The sequence below is a fragment of the Salmo salar genome, chromosome 13 (genome assembly GCF_965601325.2).
Source record: "Salmo salar chromosome 13, fSalSal1, whole genome shotgun sequence".
NCBI classification, from domain to species: domain Eukaryota; kingdom Metazoa; phylum Chordata; class Actinopteri; order Salmoniformes; family Salmonidae; genus Salmo; species Salmo salar.
This window is the reverse complement of record NC_138303.1, coordinates 66,485,929-66,503,745: the sequence shown is the minus strand read 5'-3', so window position 1 is coordinate 66,503,745 and position 17,817 is coordinate 66,485,929.

Sequence of the window (17,817 nt, the reverse complement as noted above, 5' to 3'; positions counted from 1 at the left end):
TCTCTCCAGTCATTGAGATCTGTGTCACGGTTATCACTAGTTACCACAGACACAAAGTCTTATGCCGCATTCAAGTGCAAGTAGGAACTAGGAAACTCTGATATTTCCAACATTGCACACCCCGATCAAACTGCCGCACCAACCGAGAGCTCCCTCCCAGAGAGCTGGAAGAGCTATCTTTATCTCCTGCTTTCTGACTGCTGATGCGCTCTTAAAGTGGCAGCGCAAGGTGAAGGCTCCATGCAGGATTTCGCCACAGTCTGTGCCGGACATTGTTAAAAAAAACAAGGGGACTTGGGGCATGCAGGCATCCTGGCTGGCATGCCCCCGTCGGTGGAGCAGCAGGAGGCTATACGGCAGGCAACATTTGGACAGTGCAACAACCCCAACTGGCACACCATGAGGTGAGGGAGGTTGACGGCCAGCAATTATGGAGCAGTGGTTAGGGCCGCGTGCGTTACTCTGTTGCTGCTAAAAAAGTGTCCTCAGATCACTGTCGTTGGATGGGGTGTTGTCTGTAAAGTGGGGCACAGATAACAAAGAGGAGGCCATCAAGGCATTCAAAATGACTACAGGGATGAATGTGCAGGAGTCAGGGCTTTGGGTCTCAAGGTCTGGGATCTTGGGTGCCTCATCGGATGGTCCGGTGTGGCACCACAGCAGTTGTGGAGGTCAAGTGTCCCTATTGTGCAATGGACCTTACCATCGAAGAGGCAGTGAAGTCGAAGGATTCCTATATTAAGGATGGGGGGTCTTACCTCCTCACTAAAGACCATCCTTACTGGCACTAGGTCCAAGGTTCGCTCCACATCACTGGAATGGACACCTGCTTCTTCATCACCATTCCCATCCAGCGTGATGACCTCTGACAGACTCATATTGCTTCTCCTGTCAGTACCTTTTTTCAGGGAAGCCAATGGTCCTAAAATATTTCACATAGTTCATACACTAGGTTCCCAGAATAGGTTATATTACATAAAAGTTTCACTCAAAGCAGCCAGCTAAAGTAATGTGGTTAAAGGAAAATTCCACCCCAAAACAATCTTTTGGTTTTTATTTCATTAGTCCATTGCTGACATAGTCCCAAAATGTTTTGCTTGTCAGCAATTAGATTTTCAAAATATGTAACTTTCAAAGCACAGAAATCATCCCTGCATGATGCATTTTGTCTAATTGATGCATCATGTCTAAACAATGGGGAAAAGGGGAAATAAAGTAAAAATGTTGATCCATCTACAAATTCAATGTTTTACACAATATTGTATCATATTTGATGAGTTACTGACCTGTCCGTCCACCGGCTCGATCTGCTGTAGTCTCGACAACTGGACGCTTGTGCTCGTATCATTCTGTCACAGGATGTCCATGCACCGGATGGTCTGAGGAATGCACTCCTGTTGGACTAGAAAACAAAGAGACATTTCAATAGAACGTTTGCAAAAATAGATAAGATTCTGCAACCATGGAGAGGTATATACTTGTTTATTTATGAAAAAAATCACATTGATTAACTCTTTGTTCCTATCACAGTTTACTTACTTACTAATGGTGCTGCCTACTCCAGACGACTCGTTTTTTAAATCATATGAGCAAAAAATATTTAATTGTATTTGGAACGCTAAGCCAGACAAAATTAAACGTGCCTAGTTATATAATAAATATACGTATTAAATATTAAACCTTTGAAACTCTCACTAAAAGCTTCAGTCATACATGTTATACTCATTAATAAGAAAGGCTTATCCTTTGTTAAAAAATTGCCTTTTTGCCTTTATACAGATTACAACTTCTCATTTCCAACAAATTGAAAGTGACATTTTGTTTAAAGTATCGCCCTTTCTTAAACAAGCAACACAAAACTGGTTACGATTTCGGTTTTATCCAGCAGAAAATGTTATGGTTGAACTCAAATATACCGATTAGTAAAAAAACATTCTTTATGGATTTTTTAAAATTACATTTGTTAATGATATTATGAATAGAAATGGTGGAGTTATGTCACATCTGCAGCTATCAAAAATATATGGGAAAATCTTCTCAATCCAAACTTACAAGCAACTGATTGCAGCATTACCACAAAAATGGAGGAGGCAAGTGGAAAAGGGACAAGGTAGGGAAATTGCCTGCCATATATTAAAGATAGAAATTGGATGAAAGTAATTGGCATAAATAGAAAAATATGCCAGTTTCATTTGAGGACAAAATGTTGCTGCGCCATAGAGTTTGCAAAATAAATGCGAAGAGATTTTTGATGTACCGATTCCATGGCACATGGTTTATGAACTGGTACAAAAAAATAACACTTGATTCAATATTTAGAGCTTTTCAATTTAGGACTAGGCGTCCCACCAGCGGAACAACTGTCGACAACTTCCGGTGAAGTTGGAGGGCGCGCAATTCAAATAAATAATCATAAAAATGTGGGATATTAAACATTTAGGTACATACAAGTGTCTTATATCGGTTAAAAGCTTAGTGTTGTTCATCTAACTGAATTGTCCAATTTACAATAGGCTTTACAGCGAAAGCATGCCATGCGATTGTTTGAGGATGGCACCCCACATCAAAATATCTTTCAACCAGCACAGGCTTCATAAAATCACAAATAGCGATTAAATATTCACTTACTTTTTTGAAAATCTTCCTCTGATTTGTCATCCAAAGGGTCCCAGCTACAACATGCATGGTCGTTTTGTTAGATAAAATCCTTTTTTTTCCCCAAAAAGTCTGTTTAGTTGGTGCAATCGATTTGAGTAATCCACTCATTCAACGGGCAGAGAAAGGAATCCAAAAAGCTACCGCTAAACTTTGTTAAAAACAAGTCAAACTATGTTTATATTCAATCCTCAGGTACGCTAACATGTAATTAAACTATATTTCATACGGAAAGAATGTTTAATAGAAAAGTCAAATTCGCAGGTGAGCGTCCTCTTCGTTGCACGCACAGACTGATTTCCAACTCTGACTCCCAGAACTAAAACTCAAAATTCTTCCTTGTTTGGGAAGAAACAAGCCTGAAACCTTGAACAAAGACTGTTGACATCTAGTGGAAGCCATAGGAATTGTAATCTGGGAGCTGGATTTGGATATGACCCTACATGTTCCATTGGAAGAGCATGGGCTCTCAAAAAAAGAAAATTCTGGCTGTTTTTTTCTCCTACCATATCAATTGTGTTATAGTCTCATACATTATTTTAACATTTCTACAAACGTCAAAGTGTTTTCTATCCAAGGGTACCAATTCTATTCATATCCTGGCTTCTGGGCCTGAGTAACAGGCAGTTTACTATGGGTACGTCAGTCAGACAGGAAGTGGGGGAAAAGAAACCCTAGCCTGAAGAAGTTTTAAATTATTATGCAAAATTATTGCCACCAACAGAATGCTATATATATGGGGCATATAACAATCTCAGCTCTGTAGATTTTGCTGCGAAGAGACAGAATTACTAGGGATGCAACGATATTACATTTTTAGCCGATACCGATATACGGTATTTTCCTTGCCAAAAAACGATACCAATAACCGATATTTAACATTTGAGCGGCCTTTTAAGCATTTTAGTACACACACCCAGCCACACACACACACCCCCACACCCACACACATACACACAAAATAGTTATTTTGTTGGCATTTTCGTATGTCCCCATTACCAGTAAAACATAATCCAAACCTACTTCTTTCACTTACTTGCTGTGCTGTTTCGTTGTTCATTTGTTCAGTCATTTCATTCTCAACCAGGATTTCATCATACATGTCAAGCAGTGAAGTTTCAGCTCTGTCTGTCCATGGCCTCTCTTCCTCGGTGCGCAGTGTCACTGTTGTCTCGCAGAATTTTTTTTACTCTTTCAAATGACTGCTCGACTTGAACTTTATTAGTTGTTGGAAGAAAGCGCTTAGTTTTTTTCTGCTTTTGTTCTAAGTGGTCGCTGAACGTCTGGGGATGATGCACTTTCAAATGAGTAATTCGATTTGTGGTATTAAACGATTTCACTTTCTCCCCTCCTCCGGAAATAATAGCAGCACAAACATTGCATGGCCTTTTTGTTATCTTCCTTAGAAACTTCAAAATAGATCCACACAGCAGACATTGTGGGCTAGGTTAAGAATGCTGTGTTGCACGTGTAGCACTGTATTTTTCATGGCGTCACTACGTCATCTACCTACATTATATAGGTATGAATGTCAGCTTTGACATGAGTTTTGCACATCAGCGTTAAACTAGATATTGGGCCCATGCCGATGTTGGCATTTTTATTGGCCGATTCCGATATGCTTACCGATATATCGTGCATCCCTAAGAATCCCTAGATCATTTATTCTGGTATTGCCCCTATGTAGCTTGTTTCTGGTCACCAGTTCAGGAATGGTTAAAAAATCACAACATTCACTTAAAATTAACCTTACAAACAGCAGTGTTGGGCAATTTGGAAAGCCATAGTCAGTCAATAAATAATACTCGTAGGAAAGGTTTTCATCTTTAGCTCACAATCTGTGGACACTATACGATTAGAAAGGTTAAAAATGTATGTAAAAAAAATCACAGCACAATTGAAAAATATACACTACCATTCAAAAGTTTGGGGTCACTTAGAAATGTCCTTGTTTTTGAAAGAAAAGCTCATTTTTGGTCCATTAAAATAACATAAAATTGATCAGAAATACAGTGTAGACCTAGTTAATGTTGGAACGACTATTGTAGCTGGAAACGGCAGATTTTATATGGAATATCTACATAGGCGTATAGAGGCCCATTATCAGCAACTATCTCTCCAGTGTTCCAATGGCACGTTGTGTTAGCTATTCAAAGCTGAAAACGGTAGTGCTGATTAAAGTATCAATAAAACTGACCTTCTTTAGACTGGTTGGTTATCTGGAGTCTCAGCATTTTTGGGTTCGATTACAAACTCAAAATTGGCAGAAACAAAGACCTTTTTTCTAAAACTTGTCAGTATATTCTTGTTCTGAGAAATGAAGGCTGTTCCATACGAGAAAATGCCAAGAAACTGAAGATCTCGTACAACGCTGTGTACTACTCCCTTCACAGAACAGCGCAAACTGCCTCTAACCAGAATAGAAAGATGAGTGGGAGGCCCTGGTGCACAACTGAGCAAGAGGACAAGTACATTAGGCTGTCTAGTTTGAGAAACAGACACCTCACAAGTCCTCAGCTGGCAGCTTCATTAAATAGTACCCGCAAAACACCAGTCTCAACGACAACAGTGAAGAGGCGACTCCGGGATGCTGTCCTAGGCAGAGTTGCAAAAAGCCATATCTCAGACTGGCCAATAAAAAGAAAAGATTAAGATGGGCAAAAAAACACTGACACTGGACAGAGGAACTCTGCCTAGAAGGCCAGCATCCCGGAGTCGAGCTTTGAGTAAAGCCAGTGTGTCTATGTATGCAGATAACTCAACACTATACACGTCAGCTACTACAGCGACTGCAATTACTGCAACACTTTACAAAGTGCAGGAGTTAGTTTCAGAATGGGTGGCAAGGAATAAGTTAGTCCTAGATATTTCTAAAACTAAAAGCACTGTATTTGTGACAAATCATTCACTAAACCCTAAACTTCAACTAAATCTTGTAATGAATGTGGAAATTGAGCAAGTTGAGGTGACTAAACTCCTTGGAGTAACCCTGGATTGTAAACTGTCATGGTCAAAATATATTGATACAACAGTAACTAAGATGGGGAAAAGTCTGTCCATAATAAAGCTCTGCTCTGCCTTCTTAACAACACTATCAACAAGGCAGGTCCTACAGGCCCTAGTTTTGACACACCTGGACTACTGTTCTGTAGTGTGGTCAGGTGCCACAAAGAGGGACTTAGGAACATTACAATTGGCTCAGACCAGGGCAGCATGGCTGGCCCTTAAAAGTACACGGAGAGCTAACATTACTGATATGCATGTCAAAATCTCATGGCGCAAAGTGAAAGAAAGTGACTTCATCACTACTTGTTTTTGTAAAAAGTGTTGACAAGCTGAATGGGAAAAGGAAATGCCGGTACAATTTGATAAATGTTGACAGACAATTTGTTAATTCGATATGGTAGGATCTTTTTGTGTCTGTAAAATGTATTATGCAAGAAATGACAATGTCCAAACATTTTAACTACGCCACTTCTATAGATGCCTTTACAGGGTTAGTTCCAACATGTTTCCCCATTGAGAGACATGAGATTTGTTGCAGTTAAATTATATATATTACTCACAAAGAATTGTCTGGGTTGTCACACAACTTCAGGTTGATAAATGGAAAAGCAAACATTATAAACTGGGTGGGTCGAGCCATGAATGCTGATTGGCTGAAAGCCATGGTATATCAGACCGTATACCATGAGTATGACAAAACATGTATTTTTACTCTTGTAATTATGTTGGTGAGCAGTTTATAATAGCAATAAGGAACCTCAGGAGGTTGTCAAATATGGCCAATATACCATGGCTAAGGGCTGTATCCAGGCACTCCGCGTTGCTTCGTGCGTAAGAACAGCCCTTAGCCATGGTATATTCGCCATATACCACACCCAATCTGGCATTATTGCTTAAATATAGTCCAGGTGTTCTAACAGGTTCCAAGATAGTAATAATGTAAATAAAGGAAAATACACAAAGGTTAAAAAGGGTTGAAATAAAACACATATGAATGATTTACATGGTTGAGAACTGTTTGTCTTCTATACAGGGGTGTATTCATTACGCCGATTCTGTTGCAAAATATTGTGCAACAGACTAAATGTTTTGCAACAGAATCAGCGTAATGAATACACCACTTCTTACACCTACACTATATATACAAAGGTATGTGGACAAACCTTGAAATTAGTGGATTAGGCTATTTCAGCCATACACGTTGCTGACAGGTGTATAAAATCAAGCAAACAGCCATGTAATCACCATAGACAAACATTGGCAGTAAAATGGCCATACTGCTCAGTGACTTTCAATGTGGCACCGTCATAGAATGCCACCTTTCCAACAAGTCAGTTCATCAAATTTCTGCCCTGCTAGAGCTGCCCCGGTCAACTGTAAGTGCTGTTATTGTGAAGTGGAAACATCTAGGAGCAACAACGCTCAGCCGCGAAGTGGTAGGCCACACAAGCTCACAGAACAGGACCGCTGAGTGCTAAAGTGCGCAGTGAGTAAAAATAATTTGTCCTCGGTTGCAACACTCATTACTGAGTTCCAAACTGCCTTTAGAAGCAACGTCAGCACAAGAACTGTTCGTTGGGAGCTTCATGAAATGGGTTTCCATGGCCGAGCAGCCACACACAAGCCTAAGATCTCCATGTGAAATGCCAAGCGTTGGCTAGAGTGGTGTAAAGCTCGCTGCCATTGGACTCTGAAGCAGTGGAAACGCGTTCTCTGGAGTGATGAATCAAGCTTCACCGTCTGGCAGGCCGACAGACGAATCTGGATTTGGCGGACGCCAGGAGAACGCTACCTCCCCGAATGCATAGTGCCAACTGTAAAGTTAGGTGGAGGAGGAATAATGGTCTGGGGCTGCTTTTCATAGTTCAGGCTATGCCCCTTAGTTCCAGTGAAGGGAAATCTAAACGCTACAGCATACAATGACATTCTAGATGATTCCGTGCTTCCAACTTTGTGGCAACAGTTTGGGGAACGCCCTTTCCTGTTTCAGCATGACAATGCCCCCGTGCACAAAGCGAGGTCCATAATACAGAAATGCTTTGTCGAGAACTTAACTGGCCTGACTGGAGAACCCTGACCTCAACCCCACCGAACACTTTTGGGAAGAATTAGAACGCCGACAGCGAGCCAGGCCTAATCGCCCAACATCAATGCCCGACCTCACTAATGCTCTTGCGGCTGAATGGAAGCAAGACCCCGCAGCAATGTTCCAACATCTAGCGGAAAGCCTTCCCAGAAGAGTGCTGTTAAAGCAGCAAAGGGGGAACCAACTCCATATTCATGCCCATGATTTTGGAATGAGATGTCCTACGAGCACGTGTCCACATACACTACATAACCAAAAGTATCTAACACCATTTTTACCCATAACCCATTAAATGCAGTCCTACAGGTAAACCCAAAAGGTGTCCACCAGGTGTCACAATAGCAATAAAAAAAGCAATTTCTATATAAACATAAACCATAAATAGTTTCCATAGATTTCTATTCAATAACAAATCAACCAAAATCTTCTATAAATTTGATTTTACATATACAAAATGTCTCTTACAATAACCATCATATCGATCATAACTTGGGGTCACGTGATGATATGCTGTGTGGTCCTCCCACTACGACTCAGTAAAGCATGCAGTTTATTAGGCTACAGATGGAAGTGCAGGGTGATGAGCTTGATGATATTTTAAAATAAATATTGAGGGTCTTATTCTAGTGACATGATCCATATCCATAATAATCTCATCATCTAGGTAGCACTGTATCTGCAAGATGGTTACAGTGCACATGCCAAGACCAGTGGGCACATTTTCTATATAACGCAACAGTTTTTCCTGACAATACCATCAGTTGAAAATTAGTTGGAAACTCAATAACTTTTTTTATTCGATACATGGAAATTTAACTGCAAAAGTCATTTTTATGTGCACTATGTCATCACACACAGGCTTTTATCCTCAATAAGTCTGTTTGATGGAAACACATCTCTTTTGGGAAAATGCGCATATTGTTTTATGCAGATTTTAGAATATCCACATGAAAATCTGTCACCAAATTGATGAAACCTAGCTTGTACTGCCCATGCAGTAGCGTGACCGCTTCAACAACCAGCCGGCGGATGATGCCCAGCCGCTGGGCCTGAAAACCTTGGTGGAGATCAGAGGAGGCTGGTGTGAGGAGCTATATGAGGATGGGCTCATTGTAATGGCTGGAATGGAATAATTGGAAGAGTATCAAACATATGGAAACCACGTTTGACTCGGTTCCATTTATTCCATTTTTAGCCATTACAATGAGCCAGTCTTCCTATAGCTCCTCCCACCAGCCTCCTCTGGTGAGATGCTGAGCAATGAGGCCCAGAGGGCCCAGATGGACGCCTCTAACCTTGTGGCTGAGAAAATCAAGATCAAGGTTGAGGAGCAGATGGCCAGAGGCCTGGAAGAGCTTACCCTGTTCCCTTAACATGGACACGATTAGCAGCATTACCCTTATCTAGTACCTAATTATTGAGTTCTGTTCAATTTATTATTTTACAACTCACTCTACTGAAATGGTAATTGTCAAAATTGGTCAATGTTGAGAATTACATTTAGCAGTTTGCAATTCTCTTCTATTCTCAGTTAATTTTCCCATGTTAATTGTATTTTTATTAAATGAAGATGTTAATGTCATAACTCAACTCATCAGTATTTAGCTGAACATGTCCGTTGACATCTATATACAGTAAAAACCACTGAAAATACTTCCCCTAAGAGTTGCTGTCACAGTATCAAATGTTTCAGTCGTGGAATTACAAATACACACATTTAGAGGGCAGGCTTGTTTTCAGTTTCAGTTTAATCCATCTATGGTCCATTCCCTTGCAGAGAAGTTGTCTGACTGACGTACCCATAGTAAACTGCCTGTTACTCAGGCCCAGAAGCCAGGATATGCATATAATTGGTACCATTGGATAGAAAACACTTTGAAGTTTGTAGAAACGTTAAAATAATGTATGAGACTGTAACACAATTGATATGGTAGGAGAAAATCCAAAGAAAAAACTGCCAGATTTTTTTGTTGTTGAGAGCCCATGCTCTTCCAATTGAACGAATAGGGTCATATCCAAATCCAGGTCCCAGATTGCAATTACTATGGCTTCCACTAGTGTCAACAGTCTTTGTTCAAGGTTTCAGGCTTGTTTCTTCCCAAACGAGGAAGAATTTGGAGTTTTAGTACTGGGAGTCAGAGTTGGAAATCAGTCTGTGCATGCGCGACGAAGAGGACGCGCAGCTGCTAATTTTGCTTTCCTATTGAACATACTTATTTCCGTATGAAATATTATAGTTTAATTACATTTTAGGGTACCTGAAGATTAAATATAAACATATTTTGACTTGTTTTAACAAAGTTTAGAGGTAGCTTTTTGGATTCCTTTCTCTGCATGTTCAACGAGTGGATTACTCAAATCGATGGTGCCAACTAAACAGACTCTTTGGGATATAAAGAAGGATTTTATCTAACAAAACGACAGTACATGTTGTAGCTGGGACCCTTTGGATGACAAATCAGAGGAAGATTTTCAAAGAAGTAAGTGAATATTTAATTGCTATTTGTGATTTTATGAAGCCTGTGCTGGTTGAAAGATATTTTGATGTGGGGTGCCGTCCACAAACAATCGCATGTCATGCTTTCGCTGTAAAGCCTATTGTAAATCGGACAATTCAGTTAGATGAACAAGACTCAGCTTTTAACCGATATAAGACACTTGTATGTACCTAAATGTTTAATATCCCACATTTTTATGATTATTTATTTGAATTGCGCACCCTTCAATTTCACCGGAAGTTGTCGACAGGTGTCCCGCTGGTGGGACGCCTATTAATGTCATAACTCAACTCATCAGTATTTAGATGAACATGTCCATTGACTTCTATTTACAGTAAAAACCACAGAAAATATTTCCCCTAGAGTTGCTGTCACAGTATCAAATGTTTCAGTTGTGGAATTACAAATACACACAGTTAGAGGGCAGGCTTGTATTAAGTTTCAGTTTAATCCGTCTATGGTCCATTCCCTTGCAGAGAAGTTGACACACCCCTATTGCCAAGGATTTGTCTATCGTATTTCTTCTTATTGTGATAACATAGCAAAGTGAAGATGTTTCAGAGTGGAAAGATAGAGCATAAAGCAGGGGTCTCCAGCTCCAGTCCTGGAGAACTACAGGGTATGCAGGTTGTTCCAGCCCCCGCCAAAAATAAATGCGTCACACAAGTCTGTGGAATTGAATACCTTTGACATTGACCTTAATGAGACAGAAGTGTATTACCCTACAAAAACACCTGATTTAAACTAATTGTAGTCTAGCCAACTCAAGACCATTATTAATTGATTATTTTAAAATAGGTGTGTTAGTGCTGGCCTGAAGCAAAGGCCTCCATTTTTTGTGTTATAGCCTGAATTCAAAATGGATTAAATAGATGTTTTCGCTCACCCATCTACACACAATACTCTATAATGACAAAGTGAAAACATAAAAAAACATTAGCAAATTATTGAAAATGAAATACAGAAATATCAAATGAACATAAATATTCACACCCCTCAATACATGTTAGAAACACCTTTGGCAGAAATTACAGCTGTGAGTCTTTCTGGGTAAGTCTCAAAAATTATTCAAGCTCTGTCAAGTTGGTTGTTGATCATTGCTAGACAGCCATTTTCAAGTCTTGTCATTGAATTTCAAGCCATTTTAAGTCAAAACTGTAACTAGGCCACTCAGGAATATTCAATGTCGTCTTGGTTAACAACTTCAGTGTATATTTGGCCTTGTGTTTTTGGTTATGGTCCTGGTGATTGTCTCCCAGTGTATTTTGGAAAGCAGACTGAACCAGGGTTTCCTCTAGGATTTACCTGTGCTTAGCTCCATTTCGTTTCTTTTTTTATCCTAAAAAAACTGTGCTGGGATTTTTACAACTTTGGAGAATCTCTCATAAGATGGGTAAAAGTCATGTAGAACAATCCTTTATGTAAAAATTACACTAAAACATCCTCCATATCAGTAGAATATGTAACTTGGCATACTGATTTCTCTGTGGTTTGTCAGAAATCAGATCTGGGTGAAGTGGCCAGGGAAAAGAGATGGATGGTAAAATATATTTCTGTCATGGGCATAGGAATTCAAAAGGTGTCATGATCCTACTGAAAAATTACCTACAGTTGAAGTCGGAGGTTTACATACACTTAGGTTGGAGTCATTAAACTCGTTTTTCAACCACTCCACAAATGTCTTGTTAACAAACTATAGTTTTGGCAAGTCGGTTAATTTGTCCAACAATTGTTTACAGACAGATTATTTAACTTATAATTCACTGTATCACAATTCCAGTGGGTCAGAAGTTTACATACACTATGTTGACTGTGCCTTTAAACAGCTTGGAAAATTCCAGAAAATGATGTCATGGCTTTAGAAGCTTCTGATAGTCTAATTGGCATCATTCAAGTCAATTGGAGGTGTACCTGTGGATGTATTTCAAGGCCTACCTTCAAACTCAGTGTCTCTTTGCTTGACATCATGGGAAAATCAAAAGAAATCAGCCAAGAACTCAGAAAAAAAATTGTAGACCTCCACCAGTCTGGTTCATCCTTGGGAGCAATTTTCAAATGCCTGAAGGTACCACGTTCATCAGAACAAACAATAGTACACAAGTATAAACACCATGGGACCACGCAGCCGTCATACCGCTCAGGAAGGAGACGCATTCTGTCTCCTAGAGATGAACGTACTTTGGTGTGAAAAGTGCAAATCAATCCCAGAACATCAGCAAAGGACACTGTGAAGATGCTGGAGGAAACAGGTACAAAAGTATCTATATCCACAGTAAAACGAGTCCTATATCGTCATAACCTGAAAGGCCGCTCAGCAAGGAAGAAGCCAATGCTCCAAAACCGCCATAAAAAGCCAGACTTCGTTTTGCAACTGCACATGGGGACAAAGATCGTACTTTTTGGAGAAATGTCCTCTGGTCTGATGAAACAAAAATATAACTATTTGGCCATAATGACCATCGTTATGTTTGGAGGAAAATGGGGGAGGCTTGCAAGCCAAAGAACACCATCCCAACTGTGAAGAACGGGGGTGGCAGCATCATGTTGGGGGGGTGCTTTGCTGCAGGAGGGACTGGTGCACTTCACAAAATAGATGGCATGAGGGAGAAAAACTATGTGGATATATTGAAGCAACATCTCAAGACATCAGTCAAGAAGTTAAAGCTTGGTCGCAAATGGGTCTTCCAAATGGACAATGACCCCAAGCATACTTCCAAAGTTGTGGCAAAATGGCTTAAGGACAACAAAGTCAAGGTATTGGAGTGGCCATCACAAAGCCCTGAACTCAACCCTATAGAACTTTTGTGGACAGAAGAGAAAAAGCGTGTGCGAGCAAGGAGGCCTAGAAATCTGACTCAGTTACACCAGCTCTGTCAGGAGGAATGGGCCAGAATTCACCCAACTTATTGTGGGAAGCTTGTGAAAGGCTACCTGAAATGTTTGACCCAAGTTAAACAATTTAAAGGCAATGCTACCAAATACTAATTGAGTGTATGTAAACTTCTGACCCACTTGGAATGTGATGAAAGAAATAAAAGCTCTACTATTATTCTGACATTTTACATTCTTAAAATAAAGTGGTGATCCTAACTAACCTAAGACAGGGAATTTTTACAAGGATTAAATGTCAGGAATTGTGAATAACTGAGTTTAAATGTAGTTGGCTAAGGTGTATGTAAACCTCCGACTTCAACTGTAGATCTTGAGGTGCAATCGGTTAAAATAGATCTTCAAGGAAGATGGATTGCCTTGAATATACTACTTGATGATAAACAGATGTGGCTCATAATAATGATGATACAAACTTCTTTGAAAATATTTACAATAATCGAATTAGTCTCCAAGATACAAATAATTATACTATAATGGTAGGGTACTACAACACAGTATTAAGTACATCAATAGATTGTAAAGGCAATTATACTACCAATTATCACCCTCTGGCACTCAAAGAGATTTCTAATATTATGGACACGCTGGAATTGACTGATATTTGGAGGCTTAAAAACCCGGACCTTGCAAAATATACTTGGAATTCGTAACAGGTTTTTTCCTGCACAATACAGGTTCAGCGGTCCCACTTATCATATGGGATGCCTAAAATGTGCCTTTGGAGGCTACTCAAGTCAGTTTTCATAAAAAAATATATATAATAATGGTTTCTGTCAAGGGAGTCAATTTGACTTACTACAGAAATAGAAAAACTAAAATTACACATCAATGATGTTGAAAAATATACTACTGAAGCACTGAACATTCTAGACGCAAGTTTTTCACAAGCATATAAACGAAAAATAACATACAGAAAATAGGTTTTGAATTAATAAATATTTGTATGCAAATATTCTAATCAAGTTCTTCCAACCTCATTTTATGATGAGTTTTTATGGCCTCGACGGCATTCCAATAGAGATACAGTGGGGGGGGAAAGTATTTTATCCCCTGCTGATTTTGTACGTTTGCCCACTGACAAAGAAAGGATCAGTCTATAATTTTAATGGTAGGTTTATTTGAACAGTGAGAGACAGAATAACAACAAAAATATCCAGAAAAACGCATGTCAGAAATGTTATAAATTGATTTGCATTTTAATGAGAGAAATAAGTATTTGACCCGCTCTCAATCAGAAAGATTTCTGGCTCCCAGGTGTCTTTTATACAGGTAACGAGCTGAGATTAGGAGCACACTCTTAAAGGGAGTGCTCCTAAACGCAGCTTGTTACCTGTAAAAAAGACACCTGTCCACAGAAGCAATCAATCAAGCAGATTCCAAACTCTCCACCATGGCCAAGACCAAAGAACTCTCCAAGGATGTCAGGGACAAGATTGTAGACCTACACAAGGCTGGAATGGGCTACAAGACCATCGCCAAGCAGCTTGGTGAGAAGGTGACAACATTTGGTGTGATTATTCGCAAATGGAAGAAACACAAAAGAACTGTCAATATCCCTCGGCCTGGGGCTCCATGCAAGATCTCACCTCGTGGAGTTGCAATGATCATGAGAATGGTGAGGAATCAGCCCAGAACTACACGGGAGGATCTTGTCAATGATCTCAAGGCAGCTGGGACCATAGTCACCAAGAAAACAATTGGTAACACACTATGCCGTGAAGGACTGAAATCCTGCAGCGCCCGCAAGGTCCCCCTGCTCAAGAATACATATACATGCCCGTCTGAAGTTTGCCAATGAACATCTGAATGACTCAGAGGACAACTGGTGAAAGTGTTGTGGTCAGATGAGACCAAAATGGAGCTCTTTGACATCAACTCAACTCGCCGTGTTTGGAGGAGGAGGAATGCTGCCTATGACCCCAAGAACACAATCTCCACCGTCAAACATGGAGGTGGAAACATTATGCTTTGGGGGTGTTTTTCTGCTAAGGGGACAGGACAACTTCGGTGGACGGGGCCATGTACCGTCAAATCTTGGGTGAGAACATCCTTCCCTCAGCCAGGGCATTGAAAATGGGTCGTGGATGGGTATTCCAGCATGACAATGATCCAAAACACACGGCCAAGGCAACAAAGGAGTGGCTCAAAAAGAAGCACATTAAGGTCCTGGAGTGGCCTAGCCAGTCTCCAGACCTTAATCCCATAGAAAATCTGTGGAGAGAGCTGAAGGTTCGAGTTGCCAAACGTCAGCCTCGAAACCTTAATGACTTGGAGAAGATCTGCGAAGAGGAGTGGGACAAAATCCCTCCTGAGATGTGTGCAAACTTGGTGGCCAACTACAAGAAACGTCTTACCTCTGTGATTGCCAACAAGGTTTTTTCCACCAAGTACTAAGTCATGTTTTGCAGAGGGGTCAAATACTTATTTCCCCCATTAAAATGCTAATCATTTTATAACATTTTTGACATGCGTTTTTGTGGAATTTTTGTTGTTATTCTGTCTCTCACTGTTCAAATAAACCTACTATTAAAATTATAGACTGATCATTTCTTTGTAAGTGGGCAAACGTACAAAATCAGCAGGGGATCAAATACATTTTTTCCCCCACTGTATATCAAACTTCTTATGAACTACTGAAAGATCCACTACTATCATGTTTTAATTACTTGTACTGTATATAAATGGCAAACTATCAGACACACCAAAAGAGGGACCGATCTCTCTCTTACTGGAGCAGGAGCCAGGGGGGGCAGTACAAAGACCAGCATCTCCCAAAAAATGTAGACCCCTAAACCTTCAATGTTGCGACACAAAAATATTGTCAAAATGTATTGCTCATAGAATTAAAAAGGTCCTACCGGACATTACTCATCAGAATCAGACAGGATTCTCAAAAGGATGATATATTGGAGACAACATTAGACAATTACTAGAAATAATTGAAAACTATGAGAATACAGGGAAACCAGGCAAAATCTTTATCGTTTTTTAAAAAGCCTTCAATATAGTATGTCTAGAATCTGTTTTTACAGTGCCTTCTGAAAAGTATTCAGACCCCTTGACTTTTTCCACACTTTGTTACGTTACAGCCGTATTCTAAAATTGATTAAATAAAACAATTTCTTCAGCAATCTACACACAATACCCCATAATGACAAAGCGATTGTCAAAAGGTTATTAAAGGTTATTAGTAAGGTTAGCAAATGTATTAAAAATAAAGACAGAGCTCTAGAGTTCCTCCGTGGAGATGGAACCTTCCAGAAGGACAACCATCTCTGCAGCACTCCACCAATTAGGCCTATATAGTAGAGTGGCCAGACCGAAGCAACTCCTCCAGTGACAGCCCGCTTGGAGTTTGCCAAAAGGCACCTAAAGACTCAGACTATGAGAAACAAGATTCTCTGGTCTGATGAAACAAGATTGAAATCTTTGACCTGAATGCCAAGGGCCACATCTGAAGAAAACCTGGCACCATCCCTACGATAAATCATGGCGGTGGCTCTGGCTCTGGCTGGGTCACTCAAAGACATTCAGAGACTTGTCCCGAAGCCACTCCTGCGTTGTCTTGGCTGTGTGCTTAGGGTTGTTGTCCTGTTGGAAGGTGAACCTTTTCCCCAGTTATGAGCGCTGTGGAGCAGGTTTTCATCAAGGATCTCTCTGTACTTTGCTCCGTTTATCTTTCCCTCGATCCTGACTAGTCACCCAGTCCCTGCCACTGAAAAACTTCCCCACAGCATGATGTTGTGATTAATGGGTAAATGTTGCACAATCCAGGTGTGGAAAGTGCTTAGAGACTTACCCAGAAAGACTCACAGCCGTAACCGCTGCCAAATGTGCTTCTACAATGTATTGATTTTTCAATCAATTTGCAAAGATTTCTAAAAACATGTTTTCACTTTGTCATTATGGGATTTTGTGTGTAGATGTGTGCAAACAAATACATTTAGTATTCAGGCCATAAAACAACAATGTGGAATAAGTCAAGGGGCTTGAATACTTTCTGAAGGCATCTAAATCCAAACTAGTTTTCCAGCAGGATACTAAGAGAGGCACATCCAATGTTAAAAAGGGGTCTCTGCTGTTATGCAGATTAAAACCCTTTCCGGTGGATTGACAATTGAACCCTGTTTAAAGTATCCTCCTTTCTAAATGAAGCCATACAGCGTTGGTTACCATTCCAATTTCATCCTCCAGAAGAGGCTGGCCAAATATCGAAACTCCAATGTAGTGATAGAGGAAAGACACATTTTCTTGGAAAGAATGTACAAGGTTATAAGGAAGGGATCATGTTTATGAATGACACTTGTAAATAAGGATGGTAAAATGTTGTCATACAAGCAATTAACAAAGGTATATGTATAAGCAACTCATTGCAGCTCTGCCACAAAAATGTAAGTGGAAATTACTCAAAAGAGAAAAGAATAAATGTGTTTGTCTGCCGCCAATCAAAAACCATGCATGGCTTAAAATTATTAGTATAAATCATAATATATATCAGTTTTACTTAAGGTCGAGAGGTTTGACAACTATACCGCATAAAGTTCAAGATAGTTGTGAACAGATTGTTTTATGTCCCAATACCATGGCGTCGGGTTTATGAACTGATATACAAAACATTTCATTCATCAATCCGTTCTTTTCTATTTAAACTATTATATAAAATTCTCACCACAAAAACAA